We start from the raw sequence: 23,083 nt of genomic DNA on the forward strand, positions 1-23,083 counted from the left end.
ATAATAACTAGTGGTGGTGTCACACTAACTAGTAGTAGGGATGTGCTAACCAGTGTGGCATAACTGTGTGCTAAATAGCAGTGGGATAATAACTAACGGTGGTGTCACACTAGTAGCGGGGTGTATAACTAGCAGTGGTGTCACACCAACTAGTAGTGGGGATGTGCTAACCAGCAGTGGTGTAGTAACTAGTGGTAGTGTCATACTAACTAGCAGTGGGGATGTACTAACTAGTAGTGAGGGTGTATAACTAGCACTGGGGATGTGCTAACCAGCAGTGGTGTCATCATCCTACCTGCAGTGAGCAGCGTGGTGCACTAACCAGTGGCCCCCACTACCTGGTGGTGGTCGTGGCACTGAACCCAGCACTGGCAGTGAGAGCAGCGGCCATGGTGGCTCCGACCCTGACACTCCCACTTGTCATGTAGGAGCCGCCCTGTGTCCAGTTGTCCTGTAGGAGCTGCCCTGTCTGCCACCAGCTGTCCTGTCCCCAGCTGTCCTGTAGGAGCTGCCCTGTCCCCAGCTGTCCTGTAGGAGCCGCCCTGTGTCCAGCTGTCCTGTAGGAGCTGCCCTGTCTGCCCCTGGCTGTCCTGTCCCCAGCTGTCCTGTAGGAGCCGCCCTGTCTGCCCACAGCTGTCCTGTAGGAGCCGCCCTGTCTGCCCCCAGCTGTCCTGTCCCCAGCTGTCCTGTAGGAGCTGCCCTGTCCCCCAGTTGTCCTGTAGGAGCCGCCCTGTCTGCCCCCAGCTGTCCTGTAGGAGCTGCCCTGTCTGCCCCCAGCTGTCCTGTAGGAGCCGCCCTGTCCCCAGCTGTCCTGTAGGAGCCGCTCTGTCTGCCCCCAGCTGTCCTATAGGAGCCGCCCTGTCTGCCCGCACCACAGCCTGGGGGAGACGGCACTCAAGGAACGGCTGTGAGGGCCGGTGCAGAGCTGGGAGCAGAGTCACTGCCCTGAGGACCTTCCAGCCATGGACAGCACAATGGAGGCGACCCCATGGCTGTCCCCTGTTCCAGCGCATGTGCGGCCCTGGCCAGAGCTGCCCAAAGCTGGCTGTGGAGCACACGGATTTCTGAACGAGGTCAGAGCCGTGTCAGTCACTTCGGCTCCACGTGGAGCATCAGAAACAGTTTATTGATTTTTGCAGAACACGGGGGAGCGTCGTTTGTGCAAGAAGCTCATTACCACCTGCTGCAGCCTGGAACTTTCCATCGGGGACCTGGGCTACCCCAATCATGGCCAGATCCAATCACGTCAGCCCCGCGTCAGCACGAGGAGGTGGAGAGGCCACAGGGCCTTCTCGGGATGGAGGCAGCAAGGCCCATGCCTGGAGTCACCTGCATCTGCCTCCCTGCACCCCTCACCCCTTAGCCATGTCACACCTGCCACGGGGCCATGGACACACTGGCGACAGAACCCTCTCGAGCCAGGATGGAAGGCTTTGCTGTGGGATGTGGGCCCTTCCTGGGCTCTGTGCGTCTGTCCGTCAAACAGGAAGGGAATTCCCAGAGCCGCTGATGGGGACGCTGGACAGTGTGTGCGGTGAGCCCTGCCCTCTGCCCCATGGCCCTCTGGGAATCATGGCTGGCCGGCTTTGCTGAGACACGAGGCTCACGGCTCCCACATCAGCGTGGGCTCCTCCCCCATCCACACCCTGCCCTCGGCACTGCTGTGTCCACACCCACCAAGTTCAGAGCTGCAGTCACGTGGGGCCCCCACCCCCACACAGAGCAGAGACAGGTCTGCCCAGGAACTAATAGGATGCAGTGCCTGTGAGACCCCAGGAGCAGGACCAAGCCTGCCTCAGAACGTGGTTCTCTCAGCCCCACTTCTGTGTCCGTAAAGTGCCTTGTGGGGCTGGCGCTGTGGCACAGTGGGCTGAGCCCTTGCCTGCAACACCAGCATCCCATGTGGGTACCGGTTCAAGTCCCAGGCTCCCTGGGAAAGCAGCAGAGGATGGCCGAACAAAGCGCCTGACTCTGGACTTCTGCCTGGCTCAGCCCCAGCCATTGTGGCCATTCAGGGAGGGAACCAGAGATGGAAGACCTTTCTCTCTCTCTTTCCTCTCTGTCCCCCAGTCTCTTCTTCTCTCTTTCTTTCTCTCTCCCAGTCTCTCCCTCTATGCCACTCTTTCAAATAAAAAAGAAAATAAATCTTTTTTAAAAAGAGCAGAAAGTGCTTTGTGTCATTAGCACCTGCTGGTGCTGTCCCTCTGGGCTCCCACGCGCCCCAGCGTGGCCTCCAATGACCAGAAGCCAAGAAGGAAGACACAGACATGTTGTCAGGGCCACATGGAAGCCAAGGAGCCCATCTGGATAGTGGCCCCGGCCATCACTGACCCACCCAGGAAGTGGACAGGCCTCCGCCGGGCAGCACGTGGAGGCCCCGTGTCCTGACAGGCAGCTGCATAGCCTGGAACGGCTTGGTGCGTCCACAGAAAGAAGACCCGGGCCAGGGGCTCCCAGCCACATCTGCCCCCCCACACACGAGGCTCTCCAGCCGCACAGACAGATGGCTGGTGACAGTGGTGGGGGCGGCAGGAGGCCCCAAGGACCTGCAGTGTCACAGCAGGCGTGGGCAGGGGCCACAGAGGCACGGGCTGCCCCGGTCAGTGGCTCAGGAGGGGCCTCGGCATCCACTCCTGGCTGAGGAGACCTCACGGGACTGGTGTCCCTCTGACCCTGTGAGCTGCCCACTCCGGTCCCAGGCATCTGGGCAGTGCCCCTCCCTGTCCGGGTTCACTTGTTGTTGGACAAGGGGACACATTTTCTACAATCGAACAAACGCAGGACAGACGCGGCCTTGTCCACCCCCAGACCCTGAGACGGTGGCTCGCAGCCTGTTTCCTGCCAGGAGGACATGCCAAGGGCCCCGCACTCAATACCCCGGGAGGGGTGGGGAGGATCCAGGGGCTGCGTCCACCCAGACTGAACCTGGGACTGTGCAAGAGGCTGGGCACACAGCGAGGCCGGCTGCTGGCAGGAGCAGGAAGCTCCCTTATCTCGGGAGTGGGGCCAGGATCCACCTTGCCCGGCACCTGCACCTGCAGGGGCAGAATCCGGGGGAGGGGCAGAGACGCGGGCACTCACCCCAGCCCCCACAGTCAGCACGACTCCACCGCAGTGCCTGGGATGCCACCAAGAGTCTGGAGGTGACCCTTTCCACAGGAGGCTGCCATGGCGCTGGGTGACAGGTGGCCCAGCGTCCGTGGGAACCCAGCCCCACTGCCCAGGGGGCTGCCCCAGGTGATCTCAGCAAGAGATGCTTCTCTCTGTTCCAGAAGCTGGGGTCCAGGGTCACAGTATGGCCAGCCCACGGCATGGCTCTCGGGGGGGTCCTGCTGCTGTCCCCTGCACCCTCTGCGGGCTCTGCCCCTGAGGACTTACAGAGCAGCCATGCTGTGCCCTGGCCGACTCCCTCCCCCTCCTGAGCTGTAACTGGCCCCTGGTTGTTCTCTGAGGACAGAGCAGGAGACGGAGGTTGGATGGAACTGAAACTGCCTCCCCCAAGGCCAGGCAGCGCCCACCATGGGCAGTGAGCGGGCACGGAGAACTCAGGCCCTGACAAGGGGGCCTGGGCCTCTGAGCCTGCCCACTCCCCTCTCCCCAAGTCCCCCAAGGCAGCGCCCCCTGAGAAGCCACTGGAGTGACAGGTGCCTCCGCGAATGGGCGTGCATCCTTCCCGGGGTGGACACTCGTCGGAGGTCTCCCTAAGGAGCTGGCTCAGGCAGAAACCCAGCAGAGGAGGGACGAGGAGGGGGCCTGGGTCAGACCCCGCCCCCCACACCCGGGACCTGGGCTCCTGGAGAGGGAGCTGGCGGCCACCGAAGGAGGCCACATCAGGCCGGCCACATCCACCTGTGCTCACAGAAGCCCCAGCTCCTCTGGGAGGCTCAGAGGCAGGGACAAATCAGGTGTGAACAGGGCCTGTGACCCCCGTTCCAGGCCTTCTCCAGCCTGTTGGCATGGGTCACCCCTGGGGAGACACACGTGGCCCCGTAACAAGCACGGGGTAGAGACTGCACCGAGGCATGCAGGCAGGGCGGCGGTGCTAGGCCCAGCTTCCCCAAACAGATCATGCAGCTGTTCCCCTGCTGACCCCACGAGCAGCCAGGAGCCAGGGCTGGTGCAGGGAGCCCTGGGGATGTGGTCAGATTTGCCCCAAGGACCCATGTGTCCAGGGCTCCTGGGGGTCAGAAGCAAGCCAGGCCATGGGTGGACATGGCCAAGGCGTGGGCCTCCCCACCCCCACTCTGCATCCTAATGGGGCAGAGCCCTGTGTACAATGAGAGGTCCAGGTGCCTGGGCCTGTCACCCTCACCCCACCCCTGCAGGCCGACTCGGGCTTCAGTGCAGACCCCCCCCAAACACAGGCCCCTGGCACGCTCACCTCCCACATATGAAGCCACCCCCCGGGTGCCAGGACAGGGCTCTGCGGCACAGCTGTCACCCTGGCCCCCCCAGGGCAGGCCACAGGGTCCGGTGAGGACGACCGGGTTGCCTCTCACCCAGCCTCCAGCCTGCGGTAGTGGGTAGCTGGGGCTTCAGTCCTGGGGGCAGTCTGGGTCCTACCCTTGCACCAGCCAGGTGGGTTAAGCCCGAGGCAGGACCCGGGGAGGCCGGCAGAGCCGAGAGCCAGCAGCTCCACGTGGCCCCTCTGAGCCACGCGCGGCAGCAGACCCAGGGAGTCACTCACTGAGGAGGGAGAGGTCCCCACGGCCGGCAGAGCAGCCTGGGCGCCCCCGCCCCTGCCTCTCCGCTTACACTCAGGGTCCCTTCGTCTTCAGGAACCCCCAGGCCTCTCCGGTGGCCATGGCCCCATGACACCTGCTGGGCTCAGCTCCCCATGGGGACTCCCGGCTTCCTATTCACAAACAGAGGTGTTCTACGTGGTCCGCCAGGGCAGCGTGCGTCCCTGATGGATACAGATGGCAGAGGCTGATTTAAATAAATCTATTAATTATGTGCAGCTTAGCGTGTGTGTGTGCACGTGTGTGTGTGTGTGTGAGCTGAGCTTCTAAATAATGTACTTTCAGAAGCCTCAGCATCTATTACGCTTAATTACTTTGCCCCGTGTGCGAGATCGTGAGGTGGAGATAAGCAAACCCACAGGGGGCGCCCAGGGGCCCCGGGCAGGGCTCTTTCTCCCAGGGCCCCATCCAGCCCCCTTGGCAGACTGAAGCCCCAGGGCCTGGCATACTCTGTGAGGAGTGGGCTGCAGAGTCTGGAGACTCAGCCAGGACCCTGAGCCCAGGCTAGGAGCCCCCAGCCCCAGCCCCACCCCCACTCCATGCAGGGAGCAGCAAGGGCAGGGGAGTGGGCAGTGGGGCTCCATCCTTCACACCAGGCTGCCCCTGTCAAGATCTCTGAGTAGCCACTGCCACCAGGGGCAGCCCCCGCAGAGCCCCTCTCCCTGCCTGACATCTGGGGCTGGCCCAGGGTGGGGCTGGGGGCTGCACCACGCCCGCCACCAGCAACTCAGAGTGTGCAACTCTGCTTTGCCTGTCTCTTGTCCGTTCTAAGAAAGGCCCCCAGGTCTGGGAAGGTGCAGGACAGAGGGAAGAGGCACCGGGTGCTGGAGGGTGGTAGCCTCTCCTGGGACCCCCAGCCCGAGCTCAGCAGGAAGGGCTGGGTCTCTGCTGTGCACCAGGGAGGCTCAGCTGGGGACAGGGGCTGCTGTCAGCTCAGAAGCAGCAAGGGGCACCCACGGGTCAGACACCAGGGAAGCCAGACCCCACAGAGCTGGAAGAGCACGTGGCCCACAGTGGCCAGTGGGTGTACATTCCCAAACTCATTCATTCATCCATTCATTCCTTCTTCCCTGCCTCCCTGCTTCCTGTGCCCTGGCTGTGGCCCTGAGAGGGGCCTGAGGACTCAGTGCCCCATCCCCCGTCCCTCTGACTCCTGCACCTGCTTCTGTCCCTGCCTCCCCCACAAGCCACCCTGGAGTGCTGTCCAGTGACTCTCAAAGACATAGAGTGGCCACCTGGCGGAGGGCTGGTGGGAGCCACGCCTCCCAGATCTGCACGCGTGGAGGGCCTGACCACGAGTGTCCGCGTCCTCTGCAGAAACAAAGCCGACGCTGACCCCGGAACGCGACCCTCATCCTCGAACACCCGACCCCCTCAGGGGAGCGTGACAGGTACAGGGAGAACGCCACCTCTACTGATTCTTAAATGGACTTCCAGACACCTGGGAAATTCTGAAATAATAATTTGGAGGTTTAATCTGTTAAAACAATAGCTTTTAATATTCATTTGTTACTGGCAATAAATGACCGTAATAATTTAATGATTAAGCGGCGGTGACCTTCACCGAACCTTAACAATTCTCATTTGCATTCTCATTAAAATGACAGTTTCAGTCTCATTCTTGGAAATCCCTGATACTGTCCTTTCCAGAGTCCCCCAGGCCTCCCTGAAGAGCCATTAGCTCCTGTGATTAAAAATGTGATGTGGTGGGGACGCGTCTTACCCCAGGAAGGCGCAGGTTCAAAGTTTCCCTGCATGGGAAGGTAGTGGAGGATGGCCCAAGTCCTTGGGCCCTGCACCCGCATGGGAGACCAAGAGAAGCACCTGGCTCCTGGCTTCCGATCAGCACAATGCGCCGGCCACAGCGACCATTGAAGGATGAACCAACGGCAAAAAGGAAGACCTTTCTCTCTGTCTCTCTCTCTCTCACTTTCCACTCTGCCTGTCAAAAAAAAAAATCACAAAGTTTCCCTGTGCACCACGCACGTCCGGAGTCGTTTCATGCAGAAAAACCCTCACAGGGCGAGCAGCAGACAGGAAGCTTCAGTGCCCACACTGGGTATGACTGTTCCTTCCTGGGGACTGTGTGAGCCTGGCAAGCTCACACCCATGCTGGCGGAGCCCTGGCACCCGGCGGTGCCTCCCTGGAGACCCTGCCCCAGCCCGAGCTTGGTCCTCCTGTACTGCTTGGGGCTCTAGGAGCCAGGGTCGGATGAAGAGGAGGCGGGGCCCTGAGCTGCACTTGCTGGGGAGGGAGACCCCGGGCAGGGCGCGAAAGCAAGAAGCTCCCCTCTGCCAGAGGCCACGTTCCCCCGCGGGGATCTTGGCTGCTCCTGGCTGGACGGAGCTGGCCCTGCATGCCGGGCTGTGACCCACGCCAAGCAGCGGGGGGAGGGACAGGCAGGGACAAGACGGGTTGGCCCTCCAGGGCAAACACAGAGCCTGCCAGCCGCCTCTCCCTGAGACACCCATGGGCCCGGTCACCAGTTGACCTGAACCCTTGTCTCAGCACCCACGGCCCAGGGGCCTTGTGCTTTGCCCTCTGACCTCTGCCCCCTCGCCCCATCCCACCCACCCCTGCTCTGGAGTGGGGCCTGCCAGGCCCTGCTGCCTGCTTGGGGCCCTCTCGGGGTTCAATCTTCGTGGTTCTGAGCAGGGGGAGCCCCCGGGGTTAAAGTGGGAGGAGCCTGCAGCCAGAGGGTCAGCACCAGGAGTGGACAGGGAGGTCAGGCGGCCCCACGAGGCAGGGCAGTGACCGCTCCCAAGTCTGCAGACACAGCAGGAGCCCTGTGGGCGGCGGTGTGGCCTGGGCCGATGCCCTGTGGTGTCCACCAGGCAGGGGCCATTTGGTGGGTGGGGCCACTTGTCCCCACAGTCACCACACAGATTCAGCTCATACCCCCAGTGTGTGGCTGGGCTGGGGCACAAGGAGGAGGGGATGGGGCAGGAAGGGTGCTCGCGGCTGGCTGCTTCCCAGATGGGCTCGCAGGAGCCATGCTGCCCACAGTCAGCTCTGCCTCCAGGGTCAGTGGGGCCGCCGTGTGGGCCGGGCCAGGCCCCTCCTCAGATGGGAAATATTTTTTTAAGCTTTTGCAGCTGTCAGTGCGATGCATAGACCTCTGACAGGATCGATGAATCGTGTCCTCCGAGGTAATCTATGGGAGAACCCCCACTCTGCCAAGCCCCAGAGGGGTTCCATGGTTGATCCAGCGAGGCCAGGCCAGGCGGGGCCATGGCTGACCCTCACACGCAGCCCCGGCTCAACCTCAGGGGATTCTGTTCCTGAACCAGGGCTCCAAGCAAGCCCTGCTCTGCCTTCCTCCAGGGCCAGCCTTGGCCACACCCCCGGAAGCCATACTCTGTTCCCAGAGCCAGTTGGAGGGGGAGCGGGCAGACCCAGGACACCAGCCTGGGGCAGGCAGGCAAGGACCCTGCTCCCCGGGGGGGGGCACCCCGAGACCCCGTGGCAGGGGCCATGCAGGTTCCCGACAGGCTGCAGGGCATGGGGCTGGGTAGAGGGGCCTGAAGGCCAGCTGCAGCCAGGAGAGGCACCCGGGAGAGCCAGCGGCCTTCTCACAAGAAGCTCCGTGCCAGTTTGCAAAGTGACTCACCCCCCCAACACAGACACCCACCCAGATGCTACCAACAACAGCCTCCACCTGCGCACAGGGGCCTGGGGGCCTCAGGGAGGCGGGGCCTGGCTCCCAGGGCCAAGGTCCTGGCAGTAGAAGGGCCACTAGCTGCTGGAATCTCCCTGTTCCTGGGACCCCCGCCCCCCCACACCTAAGACAACACGTGGCTCGCCCCAGGGTGCTGTATTTAGAGCTGAACTTTAAGCCAAATATCAAGGAGTTCCGGGGTGGAATTCCTGATGGCCCAACCCCCACCTGCGCCTCCGTAGTGGTGAGCAGCTGTGCTCTGGCCATGGCCTGGGCCCTGCTGTCTTGGGCCAGGGGCTGCTGTCTTGGGACAGGGGTCCCATTGTGGTGCTGAGGGCCGGAAGTAGCCTCCAGGGCAGAGCTGGACCGAGCGCCCCCCCCCCACAGCTCGGCTCCCTTCACCAGGTTTCCATCTGCTGGGGCTGCCTGTGCCCTGGCCTCCTCCAGGTCTGTGTCACAATCCCAGTGAGCTGGATGCAGTGGTCACTAGTGTGGTCCTGCCACACTGATGCCAGGCTCACTCTGGCCAGCTGAGGCACTGCAGAGGCAGCCAGGCAGGGAGTGGCTTCCCCTGGGGCTGGGCACGCAGGGGATGGGACCCTGCAGGCTCCGGCACTTTCCTGGAGCCTGAGACCCAGGGGAGGGGCCTGGCCCAGGACCCACAGCATCCAGCTCCACCCCCCACCTGCGTGTGGCTCTGGCCGAAGCCTCTGAGCTATAGCTTCCCATGCAAAGGAGCTGGGGGGGGGCGCTCAGGAGCTGAAGTTTGGGGGCGGGGTGGGGGCGTGAGCTTTGGTCCCAGATGCCCCTTCGGGCTGGGCCAGGGTCACTCTCATAGGCATGGTGTCCTCCAGCTCTGAGGTTGAAGCCTCTGTTCCCTGTATCCGCCTTAGCCTCCTGAGCTTGCTCCCAGGGAGCGGACTCCACTGCCTGCCTGGGACAGCGGAACCTCCCGTGGCTCAGACCCACGCCACCGCCACCACCACTGGCACACACAAGAGCCCAGAGCCATCCAGAGAGCCACCCCCCACCCCATGCCCCACAGTGCAAAGGCACCACACGAGGTCATCTCTTCCTGCCTCCTCCAGAAGCCTCGGCTGCCCCCATGTCCACCTGTCTCCCCATGCTCACACCTTGTCCTGGCCAGGCACGCCACCTGCTCAGCCCCCACCTGGCCACCGGCCCTGTCAGCCTCGCAGGGTGACAGAAGGCACTGCAATGGGGAAGCCAAGGGACAGACACGTATCCAATACATGTGCCCAGCAGGAAAGAGGTCACCACACAGCCGTGTTTGGGTCCCATGGAGAAACGTCGTCAGCTTGGAGCTGTGACTGATGCTCCTGCAAGGGCAGCGGCGCGGGCCTGGGTTCTGGCAAAATCAGCAGCTTCCGCCCCCGCCCCTGCCAAGACATCATGGAGCCCTCACCCTGCACCTCGCGTCCTGCAGAGCAGGGGGCTCACGCACCCTGCACCTTGCGTCCTGCAGAGCAGGGGGCTCACGGGACCTTCGAGGTGGAGGAGACGGGGCCTCCACGCTCAGCACGCTCGGCACACACGGCACACTCCGCACTCCCAGGGCGTGGCGTGGCCCCATGGATCCACGGCTGCTGTGGGCTTCACAGCAGCACCAGCACAGGGGCCACACGGCAGTGGGGGCAGACGGAGGGCCCTGACCCCCAGGGACACCCAGTCCATCGGGGCGGCCACATCCCCAGGTTGGGCCCCGTGTGTTGAGTCCCTGTGCCCTGCTTCTCCAAATGCTCTCCCCAGGAAGGTGATGCCAAACACTGGAATCCAATCAGTGCAGGCACAATTGCTCGCTGTGTGAGGACCAACCCGGGCTCCACAAGCCCCTGGCGGTCCTGGGTGGCCCACATGACTGCGACACGCTGAGGCCGTTCCAGCCCCAGATGAGGGGTGTGTGCTGCCTGTGGGACAGCTGACGACACGCCCGACACCCTCACTCCACGTTGGCAGGATTCACCTGCTATACATGCAAACTCCTCCAGGTCACCTCGGTTTCTGTCTCTGTGGCCAAACGGCTCCTTTCGGCAAGTGGGTGTGTGGCACTGTGCACGCTCCTTCTAAGAAAGATAATGAATTCAGCAAAAACATTCGGCCCGGCCCCACCAGGAGCCAAGCACTTCCTAAGCCTCCACTGGCTGCCCGGCACCGGGGTGCTGGGGTGAGGGGACACGGGGGGAAGGGGCAGGGCTGGGAGGTCCCTGGCGAGTCCACCCTACTCCTCCCCATTGAGCCCAGCCCACAGTCTCACACTCCACAGAACCCAGAGCCACGTCACGGGTGCCATGGGAACCACCAAGTCCCTGGTTTGTAAGGGTAGAGGTTCTGTGGCCGTGGCTACCTGAGAGAGCCGCTTAATTTCAAAACTCCACAGCCTGTCTGAGAATCCAGGCTCACACGGACCTGAGGAACACAGCTAGGCAGACGCAGCCCCACTGTGGGCGGTGGGGGCGGCAGTGCCTGGAGAGGGTGGCTGGGGGCGCTCGGGAGAGTGGTGGCACCACACCAAGTCCCAGCCATCTCCCAGGCCACAGTTGAGTCACGAGCCAGGGCTGCCCGGGCCTGGGAGGCCCTCGGCCCCAGCCAGGCTCCCACCAGGGGCTCAAGGAGCTGCAGCCATGGGGCTGGGGGCTCCAGAGCCACTTGCTCCCACCTGGGCAACAGCAGAAGACACACAGGAGGGAAGATCTCCAGGCATGAATGGAGACAAGGAGTGATGGCCCGCGGGGCAGGACGGCTTGCTGTGACGGGCCCAGTCACCAACAGTGGGGGACGTGGGGCGAGGGGAGCTGGCCTCCTCACCCGTCCCCTGGTCATCCATGGCCACGGGGTGGGGTGTGCTCTCCTGGGTTTCAAACTTGATCGTGCATCAGATGTGGCAAGAGGGACCCAGGGGTACGGACACCCAACACCCCAGATCTGGGCTGCATGGGGAATGCGGTCCCCCAGGCCCGGTGGGTGTCGCTGGCCCTGGGCCTCCGCTGGCTTAGGTTGTCTTCAAGATCCAGGGGCCATCTGGGAGGGGGCAGGGTCCCTGGCATGAGTGAGCTGCTCTCTCTGTCACTGCTATCAATCGCCGTGCTTGGTGTCTCACGGGCGCCTGGTGCTGGTAGAGCCGCGCCCGCAAGTGCGTGTCACCCACCTCGGCTCCAGGGCCAGCGCTCCGGGGTCCAGGTCCAGTGATATCACAGATACTCTGGCCGAGAGGTGGGGATGGCTGGGCCTGGGCTGCACCACGGAGGACCCAGCAGCTCCAAGCCCCAGGTCCTGAACAGGGTGAACCCGCGGGAGCCCCTCTAGCCGGGGGCCGGCTGGGCTGAAGCCGCGCCTGCCGTTTCGCTCAGAAACACAGACATCAGACATTTGATGGCTTCTATTTTGGTTTTGACGCTCGATTTTGGCAGTGCTCTCTCGGGAGCTGGGGAAAACACTTTTCTCTACCATTTTTAATCTTCTTTTATTTATCAAACTTAGCTCCTCTTTTGGTGGATTAAAACAGACTTGGAGAGAGTCTGGAAAAACAAAATCTTGAAACAAGATGGATCTCGAGTCTGGCCAACTGGCTGTTTGCAGCCCCTGCTGAACCCAGCTGCGGCGGTTGGTGGTGGTGGCCTATTGCCTTCAGCCATGGCTGCCCCACGCAAGGGGCACCTCCTCCAGTGGCCAGCAGAGTGGCGTTTGGAACCTCAGAGGAGGGCTTGACTATGGGTGTCCGTCTGTCTGGGCCCTGGTTGGGGGCACCCAGGTGCACACCTGTAGCCCTTGGAGGGCTCTCAGATAGGTGGAAGGAGGCAGGATAGAAACTTTCCAGTACACACTCCCCACTCATGCTGGGGTCTGCTCCACAGCTGGCCCCACCCCAAGGCCCCTGGTCCCCTGGAGGGGTGTCGGGGAGGCTGGGAAACCACAGGAGCCCCTCCCCCACAGATGCTTCCTCCTGCCTCACACGCCCAGAGGGCAGGCAGGGTGCAAGAAGTTGCCGAGGGTCTCAAGGGCCACGTGGTGCCCAGTGGGACCGAAATCTGCCGAATGCATCCACGACTTCCCAATGGTGGGTCTGACTTAAGCCCCTGGCCCAGGTCACGCATGTGCAAGACCAGGACAGACGGGTCCCCCGGAGGGCAGAACACAGCAAGCTGTGAGTGTCGCTGGGATCGCACCAGCCATGAAGACCTGAAGGGAGGCCAGGGAGGGGGCCTTGCCCCCCAGGGAGGGTGCCCGTCTCCCAGGCTGGCTGGAGAGCCCCCTCCACCTGCCAGCCACCTGCAGAGCCGGCCCCCGGCTCCTCGGCTGCCTCAGGGACCGCGTGGAGGCCCAGCCTGGCCCCTGATTCTCCTCCCAGCTCGGCACTGGGTCTCCGCTCCCCAGACAGTGCCTGCCTGAGACCCCGACCCTGGAGCCATCCTCCCCAAGGCTGCCGAGCCAACAGTGCACAGCACACAGTGCTCCTGCCCTCATTCATTCATTCACTCACATGGGGAACCACAGGCCGGCCACTCGTGACAACCATTCCCTGCGGCTGGAGGTCACGTAGCCTGGCTCACTTAAACCGAAACAACGGACTGAAGTACATCCTGTTTTTCATGCAGGACTCAAACTGAAACAATAGTTTGAGGAAGCACATCCTGTGTTCATGCCCACTTTTAGTAATCGGGCTGTGGACTATATAAGAGGGACGCCTGGGGAGAACGAGAAAGGAGAGAGGAGAGGAAGGAGAGAAGCAATAAAGAAAAGCTGAAAAGCGCATGAAACGTGGTTGATTCTGCTTACTATACGGATCTCGGTCTTGTCGGGAACCCATAGATTTCCGACATCACTCATTCATTCATTCACCCGGCAGTGACCAGGTGAGCCTGCGGACAGTGCTTCTGGCAGGGGCAGGGCTGCTGGATCTTCCAGAGCAGGGGTCACCACAGGGGCTTCCTTCGCCCTGTGCTCCGGGTTCCGTGGTGCCCACACCCCCTCCACTCACTCAGGTGCCTGCCAGTGCCTCCCGCTGCTGGGGACCACTTGGTCAGGGGCACCCACCACACAGAACCGGGGTAGCCTCGGCTCTCTCCCCTGCATGATGCTCGGCCTTGCTCCAAATCCCAAGGGCATGGTACGAGTGTTCTGGACACCCCATAAGCACCTACTAGGCCACGGGGACCCAAGACACCCAGGTCGCTGCCCTCGGGAGACCCCCATTAGGGTGAAGGAGCAGTTGAACAACAACTATGTCACCAGGGGTGCCCAGCGTGGCCCCCACTGGGCAGGGCCGACCCGGACAGCTGGGCACCAGGCAAGGTGGCCACCACCTGGTTGGGCCAATGGGATTCAGCAAGCAGGGGAGCTGTGGGAGGAGGGTGCAGGCAGAGAGAACAAATGGAATAGTCTGTGGTCAAACTGTTCCCTTGAGGGCTTGAAAACTCACCAGGGACCCCGTTCTTCAGGACTGTGTTTGGGGACAGCGCAGGTCATCACCGGCAGGAGGATTCTTCCTGCCGTCCACGGAACCACCAGGGGTTCTGCCCCTAGCAGCACCCATCTGCCCAGCTCTGCTGCACCCTCAGCCTCCGCAGCCTGGCCTGGGGCTGGATTCAGAATCTCAGCCCTGACCCAGCCTCCTCCTCGACACGCCCCAGCACCCTGAGAGACCCCGATCACACCTTGTTTGCTGCCCTGTCCCCGTCCGGGTGCCCAGTGGTGCCCCACATGGCCAGAATCAGGAAGTCAGGGAGCAGGTGTCCCCACAGCCTGGTGGACAGGTGTTCTCCTCAGCAAGGGCTCGTGGGGACTCCCAGAGTTAGCGCCTGGCATGCGTGGAGACGTGACCAAAGTGAGCAGCAAGATGTCAGCCACCTCGGCACAGCTGGGCCTGCTCGCTCCCTGCCTCGGGGGACGCTGGTGTGGTGCTAGTGTAATTAGCGCTGGGTTCTCCCCACTCCCAGTGCTGCCGCTCCTGTGAACCCAGCTCCAATTAGCACCCACGCCGAGGCTGCACCTTCCCGCAAAACGCTGCCTCCTGGGTCATCACCTCCTCTGGCGCCCTGCCAAGCCCAGGACAGGCAGGCAGCGGGGACAGCAGCCTGGAGCTGTCCCCGCCCCGGACACCTGCCAGCCATGTCAGAACGAGCACGCAACGCGGGGGACACCACGGTCGCAGTGGTGGGGACACAGGGGCTCGGTTGCCAGCACAAGGAAGCGTCCTACGGTCACTCAGGGTGAGTGGAGACGGCACCGCCCTCGGCCTCCACCGCCCTCTCTGGGGATCTCAGCTGGGTTCCTGGTCAAGCTCTTACCATCCCCTCCCACCCTGGCCAGCTTCTCAGCCAACTCCTGTTACTGCTGGCAAGAACTGCTGCCGAGCACACTGGCAAACAGACCTGCTCTGCCAGCCGCCGCCTGGAATGGCGGCCGCACCTCTCGGGGCGGTGTGTAAGGACAAGGACGGAGGAGTTGGCAAATCACGGGTCCCTGGGGAAAGAGCAGAATGGGCAGGAATCAAGCTCGGATCCAGGAGAGGAGGGAGGAGTCCTTGGGAGCCATGGACAGCAAACTCCTGGAGAGATCTGTACTCAGCTGTCTTCCTGGGCCAGGGGGTGGGGGGAGGTCACTGGTTCTGCTGGGAGCTGGGGACGCCCCAAGGGCCACAGGCTACAGCACCTCTGTTGACCAGGGGGCAGCGCTGGGGCTCTGTTGGCTGCAGGAGGCCCTGTGAGGGGCTCTCCCCCAGGGGGCCAGCCAGTGTGTGCTGCCCCAGGCCCTCCTGGTATGCATGCAGGGACAGCTTCCCCGGGCAGCCTCGGTCCCTGGGCACTGGCCTGTCCCCAAGGCTTCAGTGTCCCTTGCATTCAACCACAAGGGTGACGCACACTGAGACCCAGGTGCACCCCCCAGCGCGGGGGGATGTGGCGGGGAGAACCTGGGAGGACGATGGCACAGCCCAGGGTGCCCCGGACACCGGACTCATCTTCCGGACACTACAGCTCCCTGGAGCTCAGTTCTGAAGGGGACAGCGGCCCCAGTGTGGCAGGGCTGGCAAGAAGCGGGTATAAGGGTGTGTGTGTGTGTGGGGGGGGTTCTGAGCACCACCAACTCCTGTCTGGACTATTCTGCCAGCCTCCCACTTCGACGTCTGACCCCAACCCAAGCCGCCCAGCAGCCAGTGAGAGCCTCGACGGTCTACTAGGCTCTGCCCACCTCCTGCTGCCCCCCGCCCTGTGCAGGCCATGGTGGGTTCCAAACAGGCCACACTTGCAGCTGGCTGAGGTGGGGAGGGGCCCGTCCAGCTCCTTCCTGCCATCCAGGGTGTGCTGACGTATCCTGCGCTGCCAGGTGCTGCCTGAAGCCCTCCTGCCCCTCTGTGACGGGCACTGTCCAGTATGGAGGCACCTGCTCTACGTCCAGGGGTCCGTTCCCCCCAAGCGGGCACCCCCAGGGCCCTGCACTTCAAGCCTCCAACATGACTCCCGCCTGGCTCCCGCCAAAGCCGCACCTGCTCAGAGTGCGCCTATCCAGGGGTACGCAGGGAAAGTCCTCCCGACTATTCCACCCAGCTCAGCCTGCCTCTGACGTCAGGAAACGTCCACGCGGTAATTCTCGCTGCTTCGGCCCAGGCGCCAGGAGGCAGACCATCTGCTTTTCCTGCCGGTGAGCGGTGACAGCCCCCATTGCCATGCCCCGTGTGAGCCTCAGAGCCGCCCGTGTCCTATTATGGTGTCTTCTCGCCTCCGATTATCTGGCAAACAAACCAATTTGGGAGCCCACCAGGGTCTTTCTGGTCACCTCTCCAGGGCCCCGGCAGGGCTGGCCTCGCCCACGTCTCCCGACAGCCAGTGTCCTCCGCGAGATGGAAAAATGTCATTATTTACGAAGAAAGCCAGCTCTGAAAATGGCAATTACTCTGCAGGTCAGCAGAAGGCCCCGGGGTACTGCCAGCTCGGGAACACAGGCAGGGCTCCCAGCAGGGAGCCGCATTGGCCACGTCCCGCCCCTCGATGAGACCAGGCTCCTGCACAATTTCCAACACAGATGCTGAAAACACATGGCAGTCAGGAGACAAATGTGGCAGGATTCTAGTGCTTTCCCTGGGACCTGCGCCCAGGTCTCCCGCCAGCGACCTCAGCCTGCAGCCTGGAGCACCGCCTGGCAGCTGGCGCGCGGACCCCCAGCTGCGCACTCCCTGCTCTGCCGCGCTGAGCTCCGGGGCAGGACCCAGCTGCCTGGGGACGGGCTCTGGGGAGAAGGGGCACAGCTGTGTCCACTGTCACCTGGAGCCCAGAACCCACAAGGGGCCCTGTGGGGCATGGAAGGCACTGCACCTCAGCCTTTACAAGTCCTGCCCCTGCCCCATCAACCCTGGCCCCTGCCCCAATTTCTGGAGCGTCCTCCACCCAGGGACATTGGGGCTGCTTCCAGATGCCCCTCGCATCTGTCCCTCTGACAGGCACCTCTCTGGGCTGTGGTCACAGAGGTGAGCAAGCAGGAGGTGGCTGCCCTGAGCCAGCTGCAGCCCAGGGTGGGCACTCTGGTGAGGGCCAAGGGGACACGAAAAGGCCTGGCAGTGCCCTGGCTATGTGGTGTCCCTGGCTGTGGTCCCCCTGGCTGTGGTCATCTCTGGCTGTGGCCCATGGGTGTGGTCCCTGGCTGTGGTCCCCCTGGCTGTGGCCCCCCTGGCTGTGGTCATCAATGGCTGTGGTTCCCCCGTCTGTGGCCCCCCTGGCTGTGGCCCCCCCGGTGTGGTCCACTTGGCTGTGGCCCCCCCTAGCTGTGGTCCCCTTGGCTATGGCCCCTGGCTATGGTCATCCCTGGCTGTGGCCCCTCGATAAGGTCCTCCTGGCTGTGTGGCCCCTGACTGTGGTCCCCCTAGTTATGGCCCCCAGCTGTGGCCCCTGGCTGTAGTCCCCCTGGCTGTGGCCCCTGGCTGTGGTCCCCCTGGCTGTGGTCCCTGGTGTGTGCAGCTTGCATCTCCCTGGACAGAAGTAGGCTGTGACATTTGTCCTGAGCCTGCAGGGAGACCCCCACTGCTTGGTCCTGCCAAGTGGCCTGGGGGTCCAGCTGCTGCTTATTTTTTTCCCCGAGATTCATTTATTTATTTGAAAGGCAGAGTTACAGCATGAAATGGCAGGAGAAACAGAGGTCTCTCGCCTGCTGGTTCACTCCCCAGATGGCCACAATGGCCCAGGCTGGGCCAGACCGGAGCCAGGAGCAGGGGCTCCATCCAGGTCTCCCACGTGGGCAGAACAGTCCTAAGCACTTTGGCCATCTTCTGCTGGTTTCCCACGCCATGAGCAAGGAGCTGGGCTGGAAGTGGAGCAGCTGGACTTAAGCCAGTGCTCAGATGGGATGCAGGCATCACAGGCGGCGGCTTCACCCACCACGTCACAGTGCTGGCCCTGAGCCCAGCATCTCATAGCTGCCGGAGGTCCACGGAGGTCAGGTGTGCTGAGGCCACCCAGAGGGCCAGCAAGTGGCTGGGACAGGATCCGAACCCTTTCCTTCCGCCCTACACACAGGCCCCAGGCATGGGGATATGGTGAGAACAGAGTACAGCTTCCCACAGCTGGACCCCCGGTCCCCCCTTGACTGCTCACCTGTGATGGGTGGGGCTGAGGGGAGTGAGTGCTCCCCTCCCATCTGCACCTGTGCACTCACAGGCAGAGGAAAGGGACATCCTGGAACATTCCAGAACATTCTGTACCACCACCATGCTCTGCCAGCACGGAGCCATCTGGCCCAATTCAACAGGGTTTCCCCAGCTGCTGTAGACCGGAGCCTGGCTGGATCTTGATGTGGGCAGCAGCGTCCTGCACACCGAGTGGCCTCAGAGGGGCTCCTTGACTGGTCCATGGCCCCCGGTAGGGGACCAAGCTCAGTGGGGCCCAGGCCGGGGCACCCCAGGAGCGCCAGCACCTCCTCCCTACATGGCATCCCGTGCATGTGTGCCCCTCGGCAGCCGCAAAGGCGCTCTGTCCAGGCAGCGTGGAGCCATGGTGGAAGCCACTGCACACAGAGACCCAAGAGTCAAAACACCCAGGCTGTCTGGAGATGCTGCGTTCTGATACCCAGCCTGGAGTCCTCCTCGCTCCACCACGTGTCTGCAAAGTGGGGGCTGCCGGGAGCCAGGGGACCCTCTTACCAGCCGGGCGAGCTTGGGCCGGCAGTGCGCAGCCACTGTGGGTGTGTCTCTGTGGACGCCTGACTTGTGGGCCGACAGAGGAAATGTGATTGCTGGCTGGTTCCACGGAGGGAAAGCCCTTGCATGGACAATCCCCTCTGTGTCTCTGCACAGAGCACCCGGGGCTGCTGCCACTCGCCCCGAGGTAGTCGGCTGCTTTCCAAGTCTCCCTCATTAGCTGAGACTCGCCTGTGTGTGCAGGGCTGTGGGGGAGCAAGAAGAAGCAGTCCCACGCCCACACACGGACGCTCGCCTGCGCCCAGCAGGGCACTGGAGCAGACACACGTGTCTGTGTGCACATGCGGCACAGGGCATGCATCTGAAAGTGCATGTCTGCTTGTGAGTGCAGGCATGCGTGTGCGTGTGCTCGGGTATGGCACGTCAGCAGTGTGTTATACGCAGGCTCAAGTCCAGGTCTGCATGTGTGCACATGTGTCAATGTGTGCATATGCTCTGTGCATGCATGAATGTGTGCATGTGCAGGCATGTGTGTGTGCGTGTGTGTGCCTGGGCGTGAGCGGTGTGTGCATGTGTAATAAGCCCATACCCACACGTGTGTGCACACAGAGGCCACGTCACAGACGTCTGCCCACAAAGGACACCCATTCTCTTGGTCCCCAGGGGCGTGTGTGATGTACACGTGGCGGCTCCACATGCATGCACACACGTGGCTTATCTAGGTGGAGGTGCACGTGTGTGCCTGTGAATGGCACATACGATACATTTCTGTGAGTCACGGAGCAGCAGGACATTTTCACTCCAGTCTGTGGAGTCATTCCAATGCCTCCTGAGTCACCAGCGCACACGGAATGAGAACAGTCCCCCGAGGACGGCTCCTCCAGGTCCTGGAGCCTGTTGGGGTGCCCACCGCCCAGCGGTTCTGAGCATTGACAGCCCCAAGGGCCAGGGACCCCAGAGTCTGGGGAGGAGGGGCGGCGTCCCCAGAATGCTGCAGTAGCCAGGGTGACACCAGGTGGGTGACAAGCGGAACCAGGATGAGAGCAAAGCACAGACATCCACCTCGAGGCTGCTGCTGGCCCCGAGTGCCCACCCAGAAGCTGCCTCCCCTTTCTGCTCCCCACACGGCCAGGGGCACCCCCCCATGGCCACCATCTCACCCCCTGCCAACCCTCACTCACTGGCTGTGCCCCGTGGCCGGGCACTGCATCCACCTGCACACCACCTGCAGCACAGATCTGCCTGTGCCGACCACCACGACCAGGCCCTCCATCTGCCCCAGCCTCCAGCCCCGCCCCTCGCTGCCCTGGACCTGCTGCTGGCTGGACACGGCCTCTCCTCACTGCCCTGCCCACTCCCTCAGTCCTCAGCTCTGGCTCTGCCTCACCTGCTTTCTTGCCCACCTTGGCGGGGGGACGCAGGTGGAGGAGGGGCCCCCGGCACGGGGGTGTTGACCCTTGCTGAGCCCTGGGATGTGACCCTTCTCCCCACTCTGATCGCACCCCCAGAGCTGTCCCAGCTGCCCTCAAGTCCCATGTCCTGCTCTGACTGAAGCTCCTCGGCCCAGCCCTGGCCGGCGGCCACTCTGCCCAGCAAGGACGGCGGGGGGTGGGGAGAGGGGGAATGACATGGGGCAGGGGGGAGCCGGGGCTCTGGGTGACGCTGTCTCACTCTGCCACGAAACGAGACGCCCAGAGGGCAGATGCACATTGACAAACCTTTTAGATTATTCCAGATCCTTCTACAGACCTCTCCCGGTGACCCAGGGCATGACCACTTCCTGGGCTCCAGGGCCAGTTGGGATTCCGGTTCGACTTAATTGACCCCCACACTATGCCGAGCACCTCCCGTGGGTGAACCTCCAGCTCTGATCCCAGAACTAGGTCCTGGGGCCTGCAGTGGGGGGCAGGCTGTGCCCCTGTCACGGCCCTGGTGAGCTCGGGGCCCTGGCACTGCTGAGCTGGGACCATCTGCAGCCACACTGAGACAGCACAGGGACACTGGGTCCAGGGCTGGGCTGAGGTCTGACCTCCACACCCTCCTCATGCCAGGACCCTTGGGAGGGACCAAGGCACACGTGGGGCTGCCCCTCCCACCTGGGTCCCCAGTGCCCACTCAGCCCCTCCTGAGCACTGCCCCCCGCGGGGAGCACACAGGACTCACAGCCCGGGATCCTCTCCCAGCTCTGCCACCCTCAGACAGCTGGTGGGAGACCGGCAGGTGTCCGGACGCCCCTCAGCCTCATCAGCTCTGAAGCTAACAGGTTCCCGGGGAAGCCAGCTGCCGCCCCCCAGAACCACCCTCACAGAAGCACCCTGGGGCTCTGCCAGGCTGGTCACATGCCCTGCACCTTCCTCCTCCTCTTTCTCTTTTCACAGGGGCCTGGGAGCCACATGCCAGGTGGAAGTCTCACAAGATGGACCGGCCTGGGTCTCAGTGGCTGGGCTGGAGCAACACACAGGATGTGGCATCCACAGTCAGCGACCTGAGACCCTGAGGCCCAGCCATCAGCCAGCAATGCCCAGTGCATCCTTCTGTTTGCACCTGAGACCAGGATGCCCCAGGCTCTGTCCCTGAAACATGACAGGTGCACAGGGCTGAGCAGGAGCCTGGCATCTGGAGAGGGAGGGGAGGGGCGGGGTCAAGACAGAGCTGCCCGCCTCTGACCCAGGGCTGGATGCTGACCTCTGGGGACAGGAAGCAGCAGCTCAGTGTGCAGATCAGGCCCATGCCAGTCCATGGACATGTGCCCTCTGCCTGCCCTGCCGGGGGTCTCTGGGTCCTCCCTGCCCGGCTCAAGCTCCCCGGGGCAGGTGGGTTGATAGCAGTGCCTGGGAGACCAGGAGATTTCTCGTGGTGGCCAGCAGCTCCTGCCACACTGCAGCCTGCACGGGTGTAGGGTAAGGGGGGGGGGCGCCTCTCGGAGCTCCTGTGAGGACCCGGCAGGATGCAGAGGGGGCAGCCCTCCTTACAGGAGCCACCGCCCATTGGTCCCCGAAGGGCCAAGGCGGAACTTTCTGGATGAGGCGCCCGGGGACCCTGAGCCACCTTCTGGCAGGTTTGCTTCTGGCCTGTGCAGGAGGACCTCGTGTCTCTCCTGCTATGGAAAAACCTAGGACTTAGACGCAGTCCTAGGTGGCCCCGGGATCCCTCCCAGCTGGGACAACCTCCCTGGCTCCCCCGAGCCCGGCCAGCTGGACCTCACGGGGGCAGACATGGACAGCGCTGCCCACTGCTCACCTGGTCTTGGAGAGCTGGGCAGGCCCCGGCCGTGCTTGTGTCCAGCAAGGACAGAGCAGCCCAGCACCCCCACCCCTGGGCACGCCTACAGTGGAGGACCCCACTCACCCCACGCCTTCTTCCCCAAGCCACACTTTCCAGGGTCCCCACCTGCAGGCCAGGTGGGAGCCAGGAGCTCAGGCTCCTGGGGCCGCTCGTCCCTCCCTCTGCAGGCCTGGCCGGGTCTGCCCTGCAGCTCTGACCCTGGCCTGGAGCCCCCTCCTCCTGGCCCTGCAGCCTCTGGCCTCGGGGCTGTCTGGGCTCTGGACCCACAGCTTCTTGCCAGTTCAGTGTGGATCTGGGCTTGAGCAGTGTTAAGAGGGAGAGTCCCTGCTGGGCTCTCTGCTCGCGGACAGCTCCGGAACGGGCGGGCCTCAGCTGCCGAGCCTGGCACCGGCGACAACAACATGGATCCCTAGGGTTTCTGAAGAAGATTCCGAGGGTGGGGCTCGTGATGCACACACACTGCTCCGTTGTCTGTGCTGGTTCCGGCCACCTGCCCCTTAAGTGGCCTCGGGGGACACGAGCTTGCTGGGCTCCCGGGGTCTGGACTGGGGCTCCCACGAGATCAAGATGAGCGGGGTGCAATGTGGCCATCACATCTGTCCCCGACCCCGTCTACTCCAGGCTGGACTAGCCCTACATGGTGTGGGGGGGTGCTGGCGCAGACCCTGTCTCCCCTGCACACGCACATCCTGACTTTCCACCAGCCGACCAAGCAGAAGTCACGAGGGGTCTCGGAACGTGCGAGCTGATACCCGAAGGAGGGGACCTCAAGGAAGGAAACCACGGAACCACCCCACCCCCCCCCAGGAACAGCCGTCCCATCTCACGGGCGATGTCACTGCTAATTTTTCCTAATGACACATTCAAGAAACAAAAGAACCATCAACTCAGCATTTGCAACAACATATTTTGACAGCATATTTTTAAACTAATTCTCCTCTCCCAATGAAACTGCCGTCTTGCAATCTTTTTAAGTCTGTTCAGTAGATACCAACATGATTACCTCATTCTTCTCACGAGGAAGACGCCGAGATACATAATGGCCGCGTGCGTGATCAACATGCAGATGGCTTCATGGCCGCTGTCCCCTCAGGGAGGACCTGGACGGAGGGGCAGCCGTGAGGACCTGGCCCGCTGGGCATTAACTGGAGTGAATGCAGCCCCTCCCGGGGCACCACCCCCTCATCCTGCAGCTGGGGCTGAGGCAGCCTCCAGGGAGACTGAGCTGCAGCCCCTGTTCCTGCCCAGCCGCCCAG

At 63.0% G+C, this 23,083-nt stretch overlaps 1 pseudogene; it reads right to left on the minus strand.

Moving 5' to 3' along the window:
- LOC133746931 (nucleus accumbens-associated protein 1-like) overlaps window positions 1–23,083 on the minus strand; it is a 40,687-nt pseudogene that overhangs the window by 12,740 nt on the left and 4,864 nt on the right.

Source organism: Lepus europaeus, chromosome 18 (assembly GCF_033115175.1).
Source record: "Lepus europaeus isolate LE1 chromosome 18, mLepTim1.pri, whole genome shotgun sequence".
NCBI classification, from domain to species: domain Eukaryota; kingdom Metazoa; phylum Chordata; class Mammalia; order Lagomorpha; family Leporidae; genus Lepus; species Lepus europaeus.